At 47.5% G+C, this 17,804-nt stretch overlaps 1 protein-coding gene across 1 annotated transcript in view; it reads right to left on the bottom strand.

Annotated features, from left to right (window-relative positions):
• The window catches only part of LOC144095163 (calcium-activated chloride channel regulator 4-like), a 601,494-nt gene that overhangs the window by 280,319 nt on the left and 303,371 nt on the right, over positions 1–17,804 (bottom strand). The window lies entirely within an intron of this gene.

Here is a 17,804-nt window from a genome sequence, read left to right on the forward strand (position 1 = left end):
AGAGGAGTGGGTAAAAAAACATTAGGTGAACAGAATTTTCACAGTATCACCACGTTATATAGTCGCGAAGTGGTGACTGCAATCAGGGGAGCAGAACGACAGCGAAAATGGCGTCTAAACAAAAGTATTTATTTGGGCTGGCTTGCCCCCCCGATGGACTGAATCACACGGTGGCAGCCTAGAAACAAGCGTGCTCGGCGGTCGTCGAACAGAGTGCCCGCCGCTGTCGGCAATACTGTATTTAAAGCTGATAGCGAACTCTCGAGATAAAGCGTGCAAAGTAGCTAGAACATTCTGGAACAACGTAGAATCAGCTCTGTCTGCATGCGAACAATCGAGATAAATCTGGTCGCGTCTTGCATCAGAAACAAAGTGATAAAGCGGGGTACCAGCAGCTTTGAAAAACGAACAAACACTGCAAAGATTCGCGGCATTACTCCCCTCGCAAATAAGCATCGAACAAAGCATTAAAATATATAAGGTGACTAGCAACAAATAAAACGGATCGTGCGAAAATAAACGAAGTGTGGAAACATAGCGTCCTTGAGCGCAAAATATGACTTTAGACGGACGACACTGACAACTGATCGCACGTGGCGTCGCCAGGATGCAGTTGTTGCGTCCGGGATGACCATTTTACGGGTCGAAATAGCGGCACAAAAGCTTTTCACTCAATCCACGGCGGCGAATGGGCGTGCAATTCGCGTTGCGTCTAATCCACGTTGCCTCTTCGTAGGTTGTAGCGTCTGGCGTCGGTCTGCTGCTGGTCTTTGACCTGCAATCGGGCAAGTCTTCGGGCTTCTGCGCATTCAATGTAGGAGGCGACGTAGACGTTCTCTTCTTCGGTAACGCTGAGAAGCGTGGCGTCTAGCGTGGTCGTGGCCTCCCTGCCATGGAGCAGCATAAAAGCTGTCATATTGGGGGTCTCCTGCACTGCGGTGTTCTAGACAAAGACGACGTACTGCAGGATGACGTCCCAGGTTTAGTGCTCGGCATCGACATACATGGCGAGCATATCGGCGATAGTTTTGTTCATTCGCTCGGTCAATCCGTTGGTCTGCGGATGGTATGCAGTTGTCCTCCGGTGGCTGGTTTGGCTGTAGCGCAGGAAGGCTTGCGTTAGTTTCCCCATGAATGCTGTTACTGTGTCCGTGATGAGCACATCGGGAGCGCCGTGCAGAGGAAGAATGCACTCCACGAAACATTTGGCGACTTCAGCGACTGTTCCGTTCGGTAGGGCTTTTGCCTCGGTGAAGCGGGTCAGGTAGTCGGTCGCTATGACGATTCGCTTATTTCCAGATGTTGACTTTGGGAAAGGACCAAGCAAATATATGTTGATCTGTTGAAAGGGCTTTCAGGGGTGCTCAGTGGGGTGCAGAAATCCTGCTGGTCGGGTGGGAGGGGTCTTTCGTCACTGATAATTTCGTACCGCAAAACCTGCTCATTCTGAAACCCCTAAGCTAAGCAGTTTTCCTGCACACTGACCAACTATTTCGACAGGGGGCTTGATATGTCAAACACAGAAAAGAGTTCTGAAGGGGTGCATGACAAGCTGGTTACAGAGCAGTTTTTACCATGTTGCCGTCCATAGCTAGCGCTTATCCTTAAAGAAAGAAATTTGTGCTAATTGGAAGAGTTTGCCTACGATGCAGACTAAATCCTCGAGGCTCAAGGGCTGACAAAAAGAGTAAGGCAAAGGAGGAAACTCGAAAGGTCCTCGAGCCAGATGCGACAAATCCAAGAGCCTATGGCGGTGCATGTAAGGCGCCGTAAGGTGTTTCCTCTGCGGCAACGTAGGCCATCGTGCAGTTGAATGTCGGATTAGTAGAGTTGCCCAAAATAGAGAGGTTGTGGGTCAAGGTTGTAAGAGGAGGGGTCATACTCTGGATGAGTGCCAATACAGAACGCAGGATCGAGCTGCATGCGTTGTCGACTCTCGGATAGAACTTGTCACACCACCTGAAGTTCCCGAGCTAAAGCGAAAGCAAACGCCTGGAAAATGAAACGATGAATGGAACACCCAATTCTGGCAGCAGCAGCGTACACGCACACAGCATATCAAGATATTGTCTTCAATTTCCTGCAGCATTTCATCGACGTACTGCCCCGTGTCATTGTCAGAGGATAACCGAGGTGGGCGTGTCTGGCACCCACAGTGAGCGCCACCTGGACTATCGCTTACCTGCAGCCGTGCGAAACACGTATCTTCCAATTCTGGCAGCAGCAGCGGACACGCACACAGCATATCAAGATATTGTCTTCAATTTTTTCAGGTACTAGACGCTGGACGGCTCTTCTGTACGCTTTACCGGTGGTTGCCTTGGCAGCTGCCTTGCCTCTTCCGTTCTCCTGGCACTCATCGCGACGCCGCTTTTACAATTTCCGGCAGCATTTCATCGACGTACTGCCCCGTGTCATTGTCAGAGGATAACCGAGGTGGGCGTGTCTGGCACCCACAGTGAGCGCCACCTGGACTATCGCTTACCTGCAGCCGTGCGAAACACGTATCTTCACATTCTGGCAGCAGCAGCGGACACGCACACAGCATATCAAGATATTGTCTTCAATTTTTTCAGGTACTAGACGCTGGACGGCTCTTCTGTACGCTTTACCGGTGGTTGCCTTGGCAGCTGCCTTGCCTCTTCCGTTCTCCTGGCACTCATCGCGACGCCGCTTTTACAATTTCCTGCAGCATTTCATCGACGTACTGCCCCGTGTCATTGTCAGAGGATAACCGAGGTGGGCGTGTCTGGCACCCACAGTGAGCGCCACCTGGACTATCGCTTACCTGCAGCCGTGCGAAACACGTATCTTCACATTCTGGCAGCAGCAGCGGACACGCACACAGCATATCAAGATATTGTCTTCAATTTTTTCAGGTACTAGACGCTGGACGGCTCTTCTGTACGCTTTACCGGTGGTGCTCTACCGGTGGTTGCCTTGGCAGCTGCCTTGCCTCTTCCGTTCTCCTGGCACTCATCGCGACGCCGCTTTTACAATTTCCTGCAGCATTTCATCGACGTACTGCCCCGTGTCATCGTCAGAGGATAACCGAGGTGGGCGTGTCTGGCACCCACAGTGAGCGCCACCTGGACTATCGCTTACCTGCAGCCGTGCGAAACACGTATCTTCACATTCTGGCAGCAGCAGCGGACACGCACACAGCATATCAAGATATTGTCTTCAATTTTTTCAGGTACTAGACGCTGGACGGCTCTTCTGTACGCTTTACCGATGGTGCTCTACCGGTGGTTGCCTTGGCAGCTGCCTTGCCTCTTCCGTTCTCCTGGCACTCATCGCGACGCCGCTTTTACAATTTCCTGCAGCATTTCATCGACGTACTGCCCCGTGTCATCGTCAGAGGATAACCGAGGTGGGCGTGTCTGGCACCCACAGTGAGCGCCACCTGGACTATCGCTTACCTGCAGCCGTGCGAAACACGTATCTTCACATTCTGGCAGCAGCAGCGGACACGCACACAGCATATCAAGATATTGTCTTCAATTTTTTCAGGTACTAGACGCTGGACGGCTCTTCTGTACGCTTTACCGGTGGTTGCCTTGGCAGCTGCCTTGCCTCTTCCGTTCTCCTGGCACTCATCGCGACGCCGCTTTTACAATTTCCTGCAGCATTTCATCGACGTACTGCCCCGTGTCATTGTCAGAGGATAACCGAGGTGGGCGTGTCTGGCACCCACAGTGAGCGCCACCTGGACTATCGCTTACCTGCAGCCGTGCGAAACACGTATCTTCACATTCTGGCAGCAGCAGCGGACACGCACACAGCATATCAAGATATTGTCTTCAATTTTTTCAGGTACTAGACGCTGGACGGCTCTTCTGTACGCTTTACCGGTGGTTGCCTTGGCAGCTGCCTTGCCTCTTCCGTTCTCCTGGCACTCATCGCGACGCCGCTTTTACAATTTCCGGCAGCATTTCATCGACGTACTGCCCCGTGTCATTGTCAGAGGATAACCGAGGTTGGCGTGTCTGGCACCCACAGTGAGCGCCACCTGGACTATCGCTTACCTGCAGCCGTGCGAAACACGTATCTTCACATTCTGGCAGCAGCAGCGGACACGCACACAGCATATCAAGATATTGTCTTCAATTTTTTCAGGTACTAGACGCTGGACGGCTCTTCTGTACGCTTTACCGGTGGTTGCCTTGGCAGCTGCCTTGCCTCTTCCGTTCTCCTGGCACTCATCGCGACGCCGCTTTTACAATTTCCTGCAGCATTTCATCGACGTACTGCCCCGTGTCATTGTCAGAGGATAACCGAGGTGGGCGTGTCTGGCACCCACAGTGAGCGCCACCTGGACTATCGCTTACCTGCAGCCGTGCGAAACACGTATCTTCACATTCTGGCAGCAGCAGCGGACACGCACACAGCATATCAAGATATTGTCTTCAATTTTTTCAGTTACTAGACGCTGGACGGCTCTTCTGTACGCTTTACCGGTGGTGCTCTACCGGTGGTTGCCTTGGCAGCTGCCTTGCCTCTTCCGTTCTCCTGGCACTCATCGCGACGCCGCTTTTACAATTTCCTGCAGCATTTCATCGACGTACTGCCCCGTGTCATCGTCAGAGGATAACCGAGGTGGGCGTGTCTGGCACCCACAGTGAGCGCCACCTGGACTATCGCTTACCTGCAGCCGTGCGAAACACGTATCTTCACATTCTGGCAGCAGCAGCGGACACGCACACAGCATATCAAGATATTGTCTTCAATTTTTTCAGGTACTAGACGCTGGACGGCTCTTCTGTACGCTTTACCGATGGTGCTCTACCGGTGGTTGCCTTGGCAGCTGCCTTGCCTCTTCCGTTCTCCTGGCACTCATCGCGACGCCGCTTTTACGATTTCCTGTAGCATTTCATCGACGTACTGCCCCGTGTCATCGTCAGAGGATAACCGAGGTGGGCGTGTCTGGCACCCACAGTGAGCGCCACCTGGACTATCGCTTACCTGCAGCCGTGCGAAACACGTATCTTCACATTCTGGCAGCAGCAGCGGACACGCACACGGCATATCAAGATATTGTCTTCAATTTTTTCAGGTACTAGACGGTGGACGGCTCTTCTGTACGCTTTACCGGTGGTTGCCTTGGCAGCTGCCTTGCCTCTTCCGTTCTCCTGGCACTCATCGCGACGCCGCTTTTACAATTTCCTGCAGCATTTCATCGACGTACTGCCCCGTGTCATTGTCAGAGGATAACCGAGGTGGGCGTGTCTGGCACCCACAGTGAGCGCCACCTGGACTATCGCTTACCTGCAGCCGTGCGAAACACGTATCTTCACATTCTGGCAGCAGCAGCGGACACGCACACAGCATATCAAGACATTGTCTTCAATTTTTTCAGGTACTAGACGCTGGACGGCTCTTCTGTACGCTTTACCGGTGGTGCTCTACCGGTGGTTGCCTTGGCAGCTGCCTTGCCTCTTCCGTTCTCCTGGCACTCATCGCGACGCCGCTTTTACAATTTCCTGCAGCATTTCATCGACGTACTGCCCCGTGTCATTGTCAGAGGATAACCGAGGTGGGCGTGTCTGGCACCCACAGTGAGCGCCACCTGGACTATCGCTTACCTGCAGCCGTGCGAAACACGTATCTTCACATTCTGGCAGCAGCAGCGGACACGCACACAGCATATCAAGATATTGTCTTCAATTTTTTCAGGTTGGTGCTTGTTCGTATGCTTTATTGTAAACGGCATCGTCACCTTGCCGTCGCTGCTGCTGCCAGGTGTGTTGTGGTGTAATTTTTGTCGCCTCTAGGACTTTGTCGGTTGCTTTCGCCGAGCTCCTCAGTGCGAAAATGGACAGTGCAAAGGATGCCCTACAAGATTTCAGGGCTCTCGGGGATAAGCCTCCAGGGAGCATTAAGGAAGTAGCGAAGATTCTTACCGAACTTCTAACTAAACTTTTATGTATTTGCATCCGACATGAAAAGCAGCGTCGAAAAAATGGGCGGCTCAAGCACTGAAATTCGCGCTGAGCTCTCTGGCATTAAAGAGTCAATTGACTTCATGAATGAGGGGTTTGAAAACTTCAAGGCAGATGTGGAGGGTTTTCGTCGGGAGCTTGCGGAAGTCAAAAAACAAAATGAACATTATCAGAAAACAAATGAGCTTCTGAGAAATGAACTGCAAGAGACAAAAAAAGAGATGTTAGAGCTAAAACAGTTCACCAGGAACATAAATCTTGAAATCAAGGGACTTCCGCTTGCTCCGAATGAGGACCTTGTAAACTCTGTTCAGAAGGTGGCTTCTTGCCTGGGTGGCGCACTTGCCGAGTCTGACATTGATGTAGTGCATCGAGTGCGCTCTAAAGATAAGGATAAGCCAAACGTGGTGGTCAAGTTTGTCACAAGGTCTATCCGAGATAAAGTGCTCAATGCAGCTAAAAAGACCAAACTGAACACGAGACTGCTTGGTTTTGAAGAACAAGAACCCTTGTTTGTTAATGAGCACCTGTGCGTTGAAAACAAAGTACTACTATCTAAAGCAAAGAAAGCAGCTAAGGACCACAACTGGAAGTTTGTTTGGTTGTCACAAGGAAAAATTTTGATGCGTAGGGCAGACAACTCTACTGTTCTGCACATCACAAGTGAAGGTGACTTGGCCAACGTTGCGTGACTTTTCTTTTTTTCTGTCGTTCAGATCTTAGCATGACATTTTTCTTGTTTCTTTTGACATGGCTTTGACGTTTCAACAAGTTGACGATTTGATGCGTGATAAAAGCTTTTCAATTTTGCATTGTAACGTGCGCAGCATACGAAGTAACCTAAATAACTTGATTGTACACATGGCAAGGTATGAATCCTGTTTTGATGTAATAGCCGTGAGTGAAACGTGGCTTAAGCGTGATGAAGTAGTCTCTTTCCCGGGTTATAAATTTTTATCCCAGCCACGGGATACACGAGCAAGGGGAGGTGGGGTAGGGATGTTTGTCAGAGATAGTGTCTCCTACCAGCTAATGGGAGTGGCGTCTGTTAGTTTTGACTGCATTGAAACCCTGTTCATAAAACTTCAGGATGGTTTGATGGTTGGTGTGGTTTATCGGACACCAAACACATCGATAACGGAGTTCCTTGAGAAGTTTGAAATGATTCTAACAGAATGTTTTCATGGGCGTCGCTCTAATATTGTCATAATGGGCGATTTCAATTTAGATCTATCACATGGAGTACAGAACAGCTACACTTTCCTTCTCGAATCATTTGCCTTACGTAACCTTATTACAGAACCTACCCACGTAACAAGTACTTCAAGTACTCTAATAGATCACGCCCTCTGTAATATTGTCCCAGGTGTGCTGGCCGGTACCTGCGCTGAGGTGGTAGCCGACCATTCACCCATTTTTCTTGTAATAGAAAAAGACCTGCCTCCACAAGCGCAGTTGACGCAGTGTAAAATTCGTAGTAAGATAAACTATGTAGCACTGCGTGAAACATTAGAACAAGCCGACTTCACTACGGCATATGATGAAAACGTCAATACTGAGTGTAAGAACTTTTTAGACATCCTTAAAAATGCCATTGAACAGAGCTCTCTGCCGAACACTAATAAATACAGCCAGCCAACGTGTCCTTGGATGAATACTGAAATATTAGCCGTGTTAAAAGATAAGGACAAATGGTATCGCAAATGGAAGCAGTTGAGATCAAACGAATACTACCTAACCCAGTATAAGCGCTGCAGGAACTTTTCTGTACCTCTTATGAGAAAAAGAAAAAAGAATATTATTCATCACTGGTGAAACAGGCGCATGGAAATACAAAAAAAATTTGGGATATAGTGAACAACGCAATCGGCCTGCGATCCAGTACGGCAACACTCCCTGAGACAGTTGACGAAGACACAGTAGAATCATTCAATACCTATTTTACCTCTATTGGGCCTACGGTTGCCGCGCAAGTTCATGCTGACGCACCTACGGCGAAGATGCCGGAACGTGTTAACAACAGTTTTGCTTTGCCTGACATAGACATAGAAGAAGTAATCACTGCAGTCGGCAGCCTTTCAGCCGGCAAGGCGGCAGGACCTGATGCAATACCCGTTAGACTGATCAAAAACAATATTGATATACTAGCGATCCATCTACTACACATATTTAACCATTCATTGGCAAACGGAATATATCCTGACGAGCTGAAGGTTGCAAGGGTTGTACCTATTTATAAAGGCGGTGAGCGATCTGATCCGCGAAACTACAGACCAATATCGGTATTAAATGCAATTAATACAGTTTTTGAAAAGGTTCTTTGTAAACGTATACAAAATTTTCTAAATAAATATAACATTATATGTCATAATCAGTATGGCTTCAGGCCCCAAAGGTCAACGTCATCCGCAGTTCTTGTTCTTTCACAACTTATAAATTCTGTTCAGGAGGACACAGGGGCGCAACAAAAACACACGGACATAGAAGTAGACAGGGACGAGCGCTTACTATCAACAGGCTTTATTTGACGTAGACCGTTAATATACTTTCGCCTACCCAAGCGCCACTGTGCGAAACACAAGCACGTGGGTAACAGAACGTGTGTTTTTGTTGCGCCCCTGTGTCCTCCTGAAAAGATATGAACCAACACGCCCAAATACAAGTACTTCTGAGTTATAAATTCTGCACTGCATAATAACAAGCTGGCCATAGTAGTATATTTAGACATATCAAAAGCTTTCGATACGGTTGATCACACAATACTACAACATAAATTGGAAACCTACGGTTTAAGAGGGAAAATTCGTGATCTAATTAAAAGCTATTTTACAGGACGGAAACAATATGTTGTCGTGAACAATTTAGCCTCACTACCGCAAAGCATTACTCTAGGTGTGCCACAGGGCTCCGTGCTTGGGCCGCTATTCTTTTCCCTGTATATTAATGACCTTCCATCAACGCTGAAATATTCTAAAGCTGTAATATATGCTGATGACACTGCACTGCTTTTTACAGGGGAAAATTTAGTGGCACTTAAATGTATAATTAATGAAGAGCTTGGTGAAGTTTCGCAGTGGTTTAAAAGTAATCGGTTAACCCTTAATACTGAGAAAATAAAGTACACCGTGTTTCACTCGCGCAGGAAGAACATGAACTACGAACGTATATCTGTAACTATCGACAACACGACTCTGCTGAGGGTGCCTCAATACAAGTATCTTGGTGTCCTGTTCGCGTCTGATATGCACTGGAAAGAACAAAAATAATAATGTTTGCTCCAAATTAGCCTATGGTTGTCATGTTTTACTAAAGGCCAGGGACTGCTTTGATCTTCCAATTCTACGCGTTCTGTATTTCGCCTTTGTGCACAGTCAATTATCTTATTGCCTGGAAGCGTGGGGTGGTACATATAAAACATACCTAGATCCTGTTTCTCGACTTCAAAAACGAGCTATTCGTATGATAACTTATTCAAATAATACAAACCCCAGCAGACCACTCTTTCAACAGCTTCGTATCTTACCCCTATCAATGGCATATAAACTGAAGATAGCTGAAATAGTAAACAATGTAATAAAATCTAACAACCCCCTGCCCCTTAGTTTATTTAGATTACCAATGAAACAAACAAGAGCTGCAACTAACAATCTATTTAATTTACCACCTTGTTACAATATGTACGGCTGGAGACTCCTAGAATACAGTGGAGCCCATGTGTGGAATGAAATCCCGAATGAAGTTAAAGAAAAAAATAGCTTTTCAGCATCTTTAAAAAACTATTTAATTTCCATGGAAATGTAGGAATCAATTGTGTGTGTTAATCTTGAAGTTTTTTATTTTACACGGTCTGCGGTAGTATTGTGCTTGTGTTGTATTTGGGCCCCTCACTAGCCGTAAAGGCTATGGGTCCAACCAACAGTTTGTGTACTGTTTCTGAGAATAAAGAAAAAAAAAGCGGCAATGCCGGTTGTGGTTGGGCATATAGGGGATCATCCTAGAGTGGTGCTTAGAGAAAGCGGAGCCAACACAGTTCTGGTTCGGAGAAGCCTGGTGAAGGACGAGGATCTTAAAGGAGAAGCGTCGGGCGTCACTCTTGTAGATAGCAGTCAGCTACCTTCCTGAAGCCAAGATTCTAGTGTCCACGCCATATTATACTAGACAAGTAGTGGCAAAATGAGTAGAACAGCCAATCTACAATCTCATCTTGGGAAACGTTACTGATGAAAGAAGTGTCGAGGACCCCGATCCCGAGTGGAAGATGCTCGACGTTGAGGAACACCCAAAGGAGGAAAGTCCCACGACTCAGCACAGGCGGGCGATGGGGCAGTCAGTTTCTCGTCGGCAGTGGAGACAAGGGCTCATGTAACAGCTCAAGCAAAGCAGCGTCCGCTCCCCATTCCCGTTACGATGTGTCTGAGCGTAACACCGAGCGAAATTGCAATTAGGCAAATGGCAGACCCAAGCTTGAAAGCCTGCTTCGAAAGAGTTGAGGAAAAGGTGAAAAGAAAGGGGAGTCGTACGTCCTTAAAATATCAATTGGTAAACGGTCTTCTACACAGGGAATGTATATTTAGCTCGGAAAAGCGGGTCCAACAGCTGGTGTTACCGAAAGATATGTAAGAGACAGTGCTACGCTCAAGACATGATGTCATTATGGCAGGACACCAGGGTGTTAACAAAACGCTGTCTAGAATCACCGAGAAGTTCTTCTTACCAGGTGTCCAGAGTTACGTTAAGCGCTTTTTTCGCTCATGTGACGTGTGCCAGCGCACAGTTCCGAAGGGAAGAGTTGGTCCCGTAACTCTGGGCAAGATGCCAGCCATCGACCTACCATTTCAAGGAGTGGCTATTGGCATGGTGGGGCCAATCTTTCCAGTATCCGCCAGAGGCAATATATGCGTGCTTACACTGGTTGACGTGGCCATCGTTCGGTTGATAAAACTTAAATAACAAAGAGAAAGACAATTATAAATTATTTACCAATGATAGAGCAAATATCACGGGATGGTATATGTACATCAATCTAAGGCACCATTTGAAAGAAGGCGCAAGAAAACATCTGGTGTCCATAGTTCATTAAATGACATAAAGTAGGGAGAGTAACTCGAATAGAGGGCGCACTAGTAGACAGGGAAATTAAAAGCAGCACTGTAATGCCACTGAACCAAGCATGATGCGCTTAGACGCGTCAAGGCGCAGAGCCAAGCAAGACTAGACAGTAAACCACGGCGCAAGTACCCCTGTGATCTGATGTTTCCAAAAAGGTTTGCATTTTGCAAGCCAAGCTGAACGCTTCTTTCTACTATGCCGTTTTTCACTACGTCCACTGCTGCTAGGTGCATGGAAAAAGGGGTTATGTTTTGCGTGTCTTTTTTTTTCGGTTTGCTTTCCTTCTTTTCGCCTTTTTTATTTCTGAGTATGTGGAATATAAGCCATATATTTCGCCGAACTGATAATGTAAACATCTATGAGTGCTGCAAGCATCAATGTCTGATATGAAGTTTCTTTCAAGCTTTGTTTAACTATGATATCAGGTAGCGTGCCGAAAGGCTTAGTCAAACTGATCACTACACGTTCCTAATTTCCTATCAGTGTATTAGAGCAAGTATATTCACTGAACTTGCGTAGTGTCATCACCAAGCAAGTGAAATGGCAAAAGAACGCCAAAACTCATCAAGATAATAACTGAGCTAACATTTTATGGTGAACATCCACTTTTTCATTTAGCGTTTTTACTTTATTGTGCAAAGACTACAGTTGGACAGATTCTGAAATAGTTTGTAGTATACGGTAGCTATTTTGCACTGAGATCTTGAGGCAGTAGAAATGTTGCAACTATAGTGAGAGGCCGCAGAAGTGAGGCTTACAAGAGATGCTCTCAGTAGAAGGAGTAGGAGCAAGACTAAAAGTGCAGTTAATATTTCATCTTTGAGGCGCATTCATAGCTGCAGTATAAAGCACCGTTCATATTTTTTTTTGTCAAAGTGAAATAAGAAGCCATTGCTGGAGCAGTCTCTGAGGAGTACCATGTGACATCGGCGTTACTGCAGAAGGATGACATGGTTGCTTTTTTTCGCGCTCTCACGTGGCACGAGGAGTGCCACGTGAGATGGGTACTAGAGAAAAAAGGATAAAAGCGTAGTCCTCATGCTGTAACATCACCTTAAAATGCTGCCGTGTAGCCCATTACTTCATACTGGCATTTTCTAAAGCCTGGCCGCATTGAAGGGGTTCTCTAGTGACTAGAGAACAGGTGGTAAGGAAAATAGAGAAGGAGAGAAAGTGGCTAGGCTGAGGCTATGCCGGTCTGCTCATTGTTGCTGTGTAGCCTTGGAGCTGAACGGCCAGCTTTGTACTAACTCGCTGTCTAAGGATGCGGGTTTCCCTTTTTGTTCCACTCTTTGTGTTTTGCTGTCAACATTGCATTTTTCTCCATCTCACCTATAAGAAAACACGTTAATGATTCTTGCTAAAATTCAGCGCGAAATTTTGTAAATGACACAAGAACTATTTGGACCACCACTGACAAGAAAAAGAAAATTGGTTTCTTGCTTCTGATTCACACACTCCCTACATTCTAATACGGGGGGTCTCAAATTCCTCGCTAGTAATGGTAGGAGTTCTCAGGCCAGCCGAGCCATCCCTGAATTTAAGCGCTGCTTCATACTGAGCATGAAAGTAGTAATATCTGATGATGACCTATAGAAAAGAGACACACACGTTATTTTGAATAGGGGAACGCCAATACATGCCATGCACGTTCTGGTTTAAAGCAGACATTGCAGCACGCTGATCTCAATACAGAGGCGAAAAAAACAGAATTTAGAATATTCAATACATACATGGCTCTGCAATGTACGCTGAACGGGCAGTCAACAACAGCCCCAAATCTGGATAGTGGAGACATCCTCTTCGATGAAGCTCTTTTCAGACCTCTTCACTACTGAGTAACAGGCACTTCACCTGCATAGCATCGTAATTTCCAGCTGTGTACTCTTGCACCCACAATGCCTGGCACTTCCTGATAATTATTTGTACTGCTGGCATTTCACACAAACACAAGAAAATGTTTAAACAGCCAAGCTTTAAATACCTAACGCCACTTGCTCACGCTAGCTTTTATGATAAGCTCAGCACTATTTAGGTTATTCAAAACCACTTAACTTGAAAGGGTTACAAAGCGCTCCTTTTCTAGGGCTATTTCTTCGTCCACATTTAGCAACGATTTCTATTCACGGCCGCCTGCAACTAAAAGAACTTTACAGCTGCAAGCAACGTTACCAATGTTACACAGGTGATCGAGCAGGCAGTTTCCTTGTGTGGGGCATCGCTTCGACGCGCCGCTCAATTCACTCAGTCGCTTGCATGCCTTGACGCGTATCACCCCTCCCACTCTGAGCTTGACAGTCGGTGTAATCGGCTCGTAGAGGTGTGTTCTAACCTTAAGACGCCACATCAGATCACTATAAAGACGCACATACGCGTAGCGAATAACACAACGCTAAACAGGCCGAGTGGCGTACGCTGTCGGCAGTCCGCACCGGGCCGACAGTGGCGCTAAAGAACACGCATGCAGGCAGTGCACGATCACGTCCCACGTCGAATAATGAACAGGGAGTCGGGAAACCACCTTAACGAAAGCCCAAAACATAGTCACAGGTTAGCTGTGCCAGCGCCTTGCTGGGCGATATCCAGTTGCCACATTTGTGTTAATTTAGGACTACTCTCTAATGTAGCTTCAATATAGGTGGGGGATGGCTCCATGTTCTGCTTTCCTTTGCGGGGATAACTGCTCAGAGTCTAAAGAGTGTGCCTGGCATATAGCAAACGCATCTATGCACACGCCACGGCGCTCGCGTCACAGCCCATACACTGTGAACACTGACAGACCAGCATGTTGATCATTCGATGTGGAAGGCACTTTGCTGCCGCGGAAACAACCAGTGAACCACGCGCAATGCCGAAGGGAAACGAACAAGACAGAGCCTCGTCCCTTCCGTTTCCTCTCGCCTTTGTGCTCGCTCGTTTATTTTCGCGGTCGCAAATTGTGCGCATTCCTGCGCTACACTCTGGGTCTCACCTGGAAACGAAGACTCGACGCCTTGCAATAACTGCTTTCTTCTCTTGCCTTGCAGCTGCGGTAAAAGCTGCAGCGGCTCCCATGGTTGAAGTCGAACGTATTGTGAAGATGAAACGGCTCCATGCTTCTTGGCGTGGTTACTTTTTCAAAACGTACGCGAATGGCTGCATGCTGACACGCGGCGCAAGCTATGATAAGCAATTCCATTCAATTCAATTCAATTTATTCAGCTCCACGTCATAGTTCTAGGAGCGCGGCAAAAAAGCGAACAAGACTTGTCGGCTTGGCGGGAACCGCGCCCCCGTTACAGACAATGGCGGCGGCAGCGGCGCCGCATTTTTTGCACTGAACAGAAACACACCAGTTCGAGAGAGGAAAAAAGAGTCAGATCAGGAAACCCAAACGCCAGTTTGAAGCAACGATTTTGAATTCAAAGACACAAACAGCACCCGAACAGCAGCAGCAAGGACCATGGCACGGCGCGGCTTAAGGCCTGGCCGGATATCAGGCCGAGATTCCCGGATGTCTCGGAGGGAATGGAATGGGGTGCTGCGTTCTGCCACGTGACCTCGCAGCCAATGCGCTGGATTTTAACGGCGCTGGGAAGCACGCTAGGCGTTGGCGCGTGGCTATTAGCGTTGCGCGTGTCACAGCAAATAATTGTACTGCGAACTGTTTCAAATTGCAGTAAGACTAAGGCGCTTCGCGCCTGAGTGTCTTCGAGTGACCACAGTCAGCCCTTCAAAGGCACTCGAAGTTACATTGAGGCGTCATATTCAATCATCAGATTTCTTACAGAGACTGTGCAATCCGCCGTGATATTAGACATATAATTGTTTTGACATAATAAAATTGTTTTTTTTATGGTGTCAAGTAATTGTTTACATATCTATTGCATAATTATGCTGAACTCCTCATGATTCAAACAGACCGAATAAATTGGCTCTGTTAGCAGTGTTACATGCTCAAGAACACACCATCTCTCTGATGTGCATGTTACCACACACCAGCGCTCTGATGTACACTTTAGTCTGGTGTGCGCACTAGAACCCACCTACACGCCCTGGCGTGCACATCGCAACACACTAACACACTAGGATGTGTTCACCAGCTTGCACTTCACCACACCAAAAAGTCTGGTGTGCACACTACACCACACCAACCCACCCTGGGGTGCACATCACAACACACTACCACGCTAGGATGTGTACACCAGCACACACCAAACCAGTCTGGTGTAAACAGTAGAACACACTAAAACTGTCTGGTGTTCACACCAGAAAACACCAGACCACACCAAAACATCCTGGTGTATTTTTCAACTTGGTCTTCCCCTCTGATAGCCGGTGATCAGGTATTTTGAGTCACTAATGACTGTCATCCCAAACGCCAGTGTTATGGCTGCCTCCTCCGCGTCTTTGACGGAGGGGGCAAGAATTGTCGCTACGTTGATAATGTTGAAATGAGACGAGGCTACAAATATATATAGGGAAAACAGACGCCTTTACCCAAGCCAACACACCCAGAGCTTACCAGAGCACAAGCCACGGCTCATAACAGAGCTCAGACAAAAAGACTTGGGAGCCCATATCGATTGGCCTTAATTACAAAAAGTGAAGTTAATCTTATTTGTCAAATTTGTGACAAAAACCTTAACGCAGATGATGACTATATTCTCTGGGGATGCGAGAAAAATCCACCCCCTCCCCTAAAAAGCTCCTGCCATATCTCACAGCCGACAGCTCGGAAAAAATCATACGCAGTGATGACAAACAAGTACAAGCCAACTTCGCAGATCGGATCCTCGAAGTCGCCCACTCATGGAGGCCACCTGGGGCGAAAGTAGAGTAACGACGACAGAGAAGCCTAATAAAGTTTATTCCTTCTCCTCCTCCTCCGGAATAATTTTGACCACGTGGGGATCTTTAACGTGCACTGACACTGCACACCACACGGGCGCCTTTTGCGCTTTGTCTCCATCGAAACGCGGCCGCTGAGGTTGGGATAGAACCCGCGTACTCCGGGTCAGTAGCCGAGCGCTCTAACCACTGAGCCACCACGGCGAGTATAGCTACTTGGCGTCGTCTCTCTTTTCCAGCACATTTGGCTTCTTGGCTTTAGCCTATTTGTGTCCAGCACCTTATGGTACTTGGCTTAGCCTATCCTTCTCTCTCTCTTTCGAAATAGATGGGCCACTGGGCACCACAGCTAGCAGTGCGGTCTTGGACGTTGAGCTCGGATGTCAATGCGTTTTCGACTTTTCCATCGCAACAAAAAATATCCACTTGTACTGGCGTGGCGAATCTACGAGCATCCCATGGCAAACTTCGCGAGCATCCGTCGTGGACTACATTTTTTCGTACCTCGTCAGCGCGGCGTTGAATTATGCAGCTGCGTCATACGAGCAAAGAATATACCGCAGTAACTGTCTGATATCTCGGTGGACACCATAACTGAAGCCATAGTTCGCGTGGCGATGAGGACAGGGGGGGGGGGGGGGGGGGGGAGATAAAAAAAAAGAACTGCGCCGAGAGGAGCGGCGATTGTAGGTAGAAAGCTGGGAGTGAAAGAAGCGAAAAGAAGTACGTCTGCTTTCTGGGGCTTCTGCGGAGCTCTCCCCTGAGGCACTCTTTCTCGCTTCCTTGCTTCGCTCCCTGATTCATACTTTTCATCACAGCGCTTTTCTACGTCTTTTCAAAGTTTCATGGCTGACTCCGATTAAACTTCTCAGCACTCCGATTGCATAGCTTCTTCTCCGTGCATCCGCTTTCGCAATGTAAATTGTTAAAAGTGACATGAAGCTTATGCATACTTGGTAAAGCTAACTTCGGTGGTGATACGAACGGATACACGGAATAACGGCAAACAATATATTTTGATACTTTAAGCAATATCGCGCGCACGCAGCGGGTCCTTGAGGAACGCTCTTGGGCTTTGGAAGCCGGCCGCTCTGTGGTAGGTGCCTGAAAATTAGTGATTTTGCTATCGTGGCAACATTATTCTATTGCGCCTCGCCCAGCGCGGTGGCTGAGTGTTTACATCTCTTGCCAACTGAACTCGAATAGCCGGGTTCTAACCTTACCGCGGCAGCCTCGTTTCTATGGAGGTGAAAGGCGCCCGTGTGATTTCACTGTTTCCATTTGACGTGGGTGAACGGGGAGAGTGCAGGGCGCTGGTTAGCTTTCGGGAAAAGACGGCGCAGTATATGTCTCGCTTCATTGTGGACCCCTCAACCAGAAAAGCGTTACGCGTCATGGCTGCAGTGGTACGGCTAAATGCCTTATCTAACGCCTTTGTAGAACAGTCATGCTTAGATTGTCAGGTGTTGATATTTTTTATAAGGAAAATACAAGTTGTTTTTAGAGGAAGGCCGTCGCAGTCATTTCCTGCAGGTTATGTGTAAAGAGCTACAATTCAGTTTGAAAATATAACAATCATTATGTTTTGACCAATACACCTGGTCCTCACAAAGGCGGTTCTCAAAATTTTGATTGCAATGGTGCCAGGTATGGTTGAACTTCGCACTGATTTGGCCGCATTCATTGCGTTCTGATAAGTGAGGTTGTTTAGTAGCGTTAGACGAGGCGAAGACAGCAGAGTGGTTCTGAGAACCAGCGCCAGATACTGATTGCCAAGTTGAAATCAAGAAGAAAGGACCATGAGCACGGCATGGCTATTGGAGGGACCAGAATGAAACGGAGATCATTCCCAAAGAAGGCTAGCGTAACATCAGGTGGGAGGATAAAATTCCGTGGTTAACAGCATAGATATGGGAGAGGCAC

This window comes from Amblyomma americanum, chromosome 6 (genome assembly GCF_052857255.1).
Source record: "Amblyomma americanum isolate KBUSLIRL-KWMA chromosome 6, ASM5285725v1, whole genome shotgun sequence".
In the NCBI taxonomy this organism is placed as follows: domain Eukaryota; kingdom Metazoa; phylum Arthropoda; class Arachnida; order Ixodida; family Ixodidae; genus Amblyomma; species Amblyomma americanum.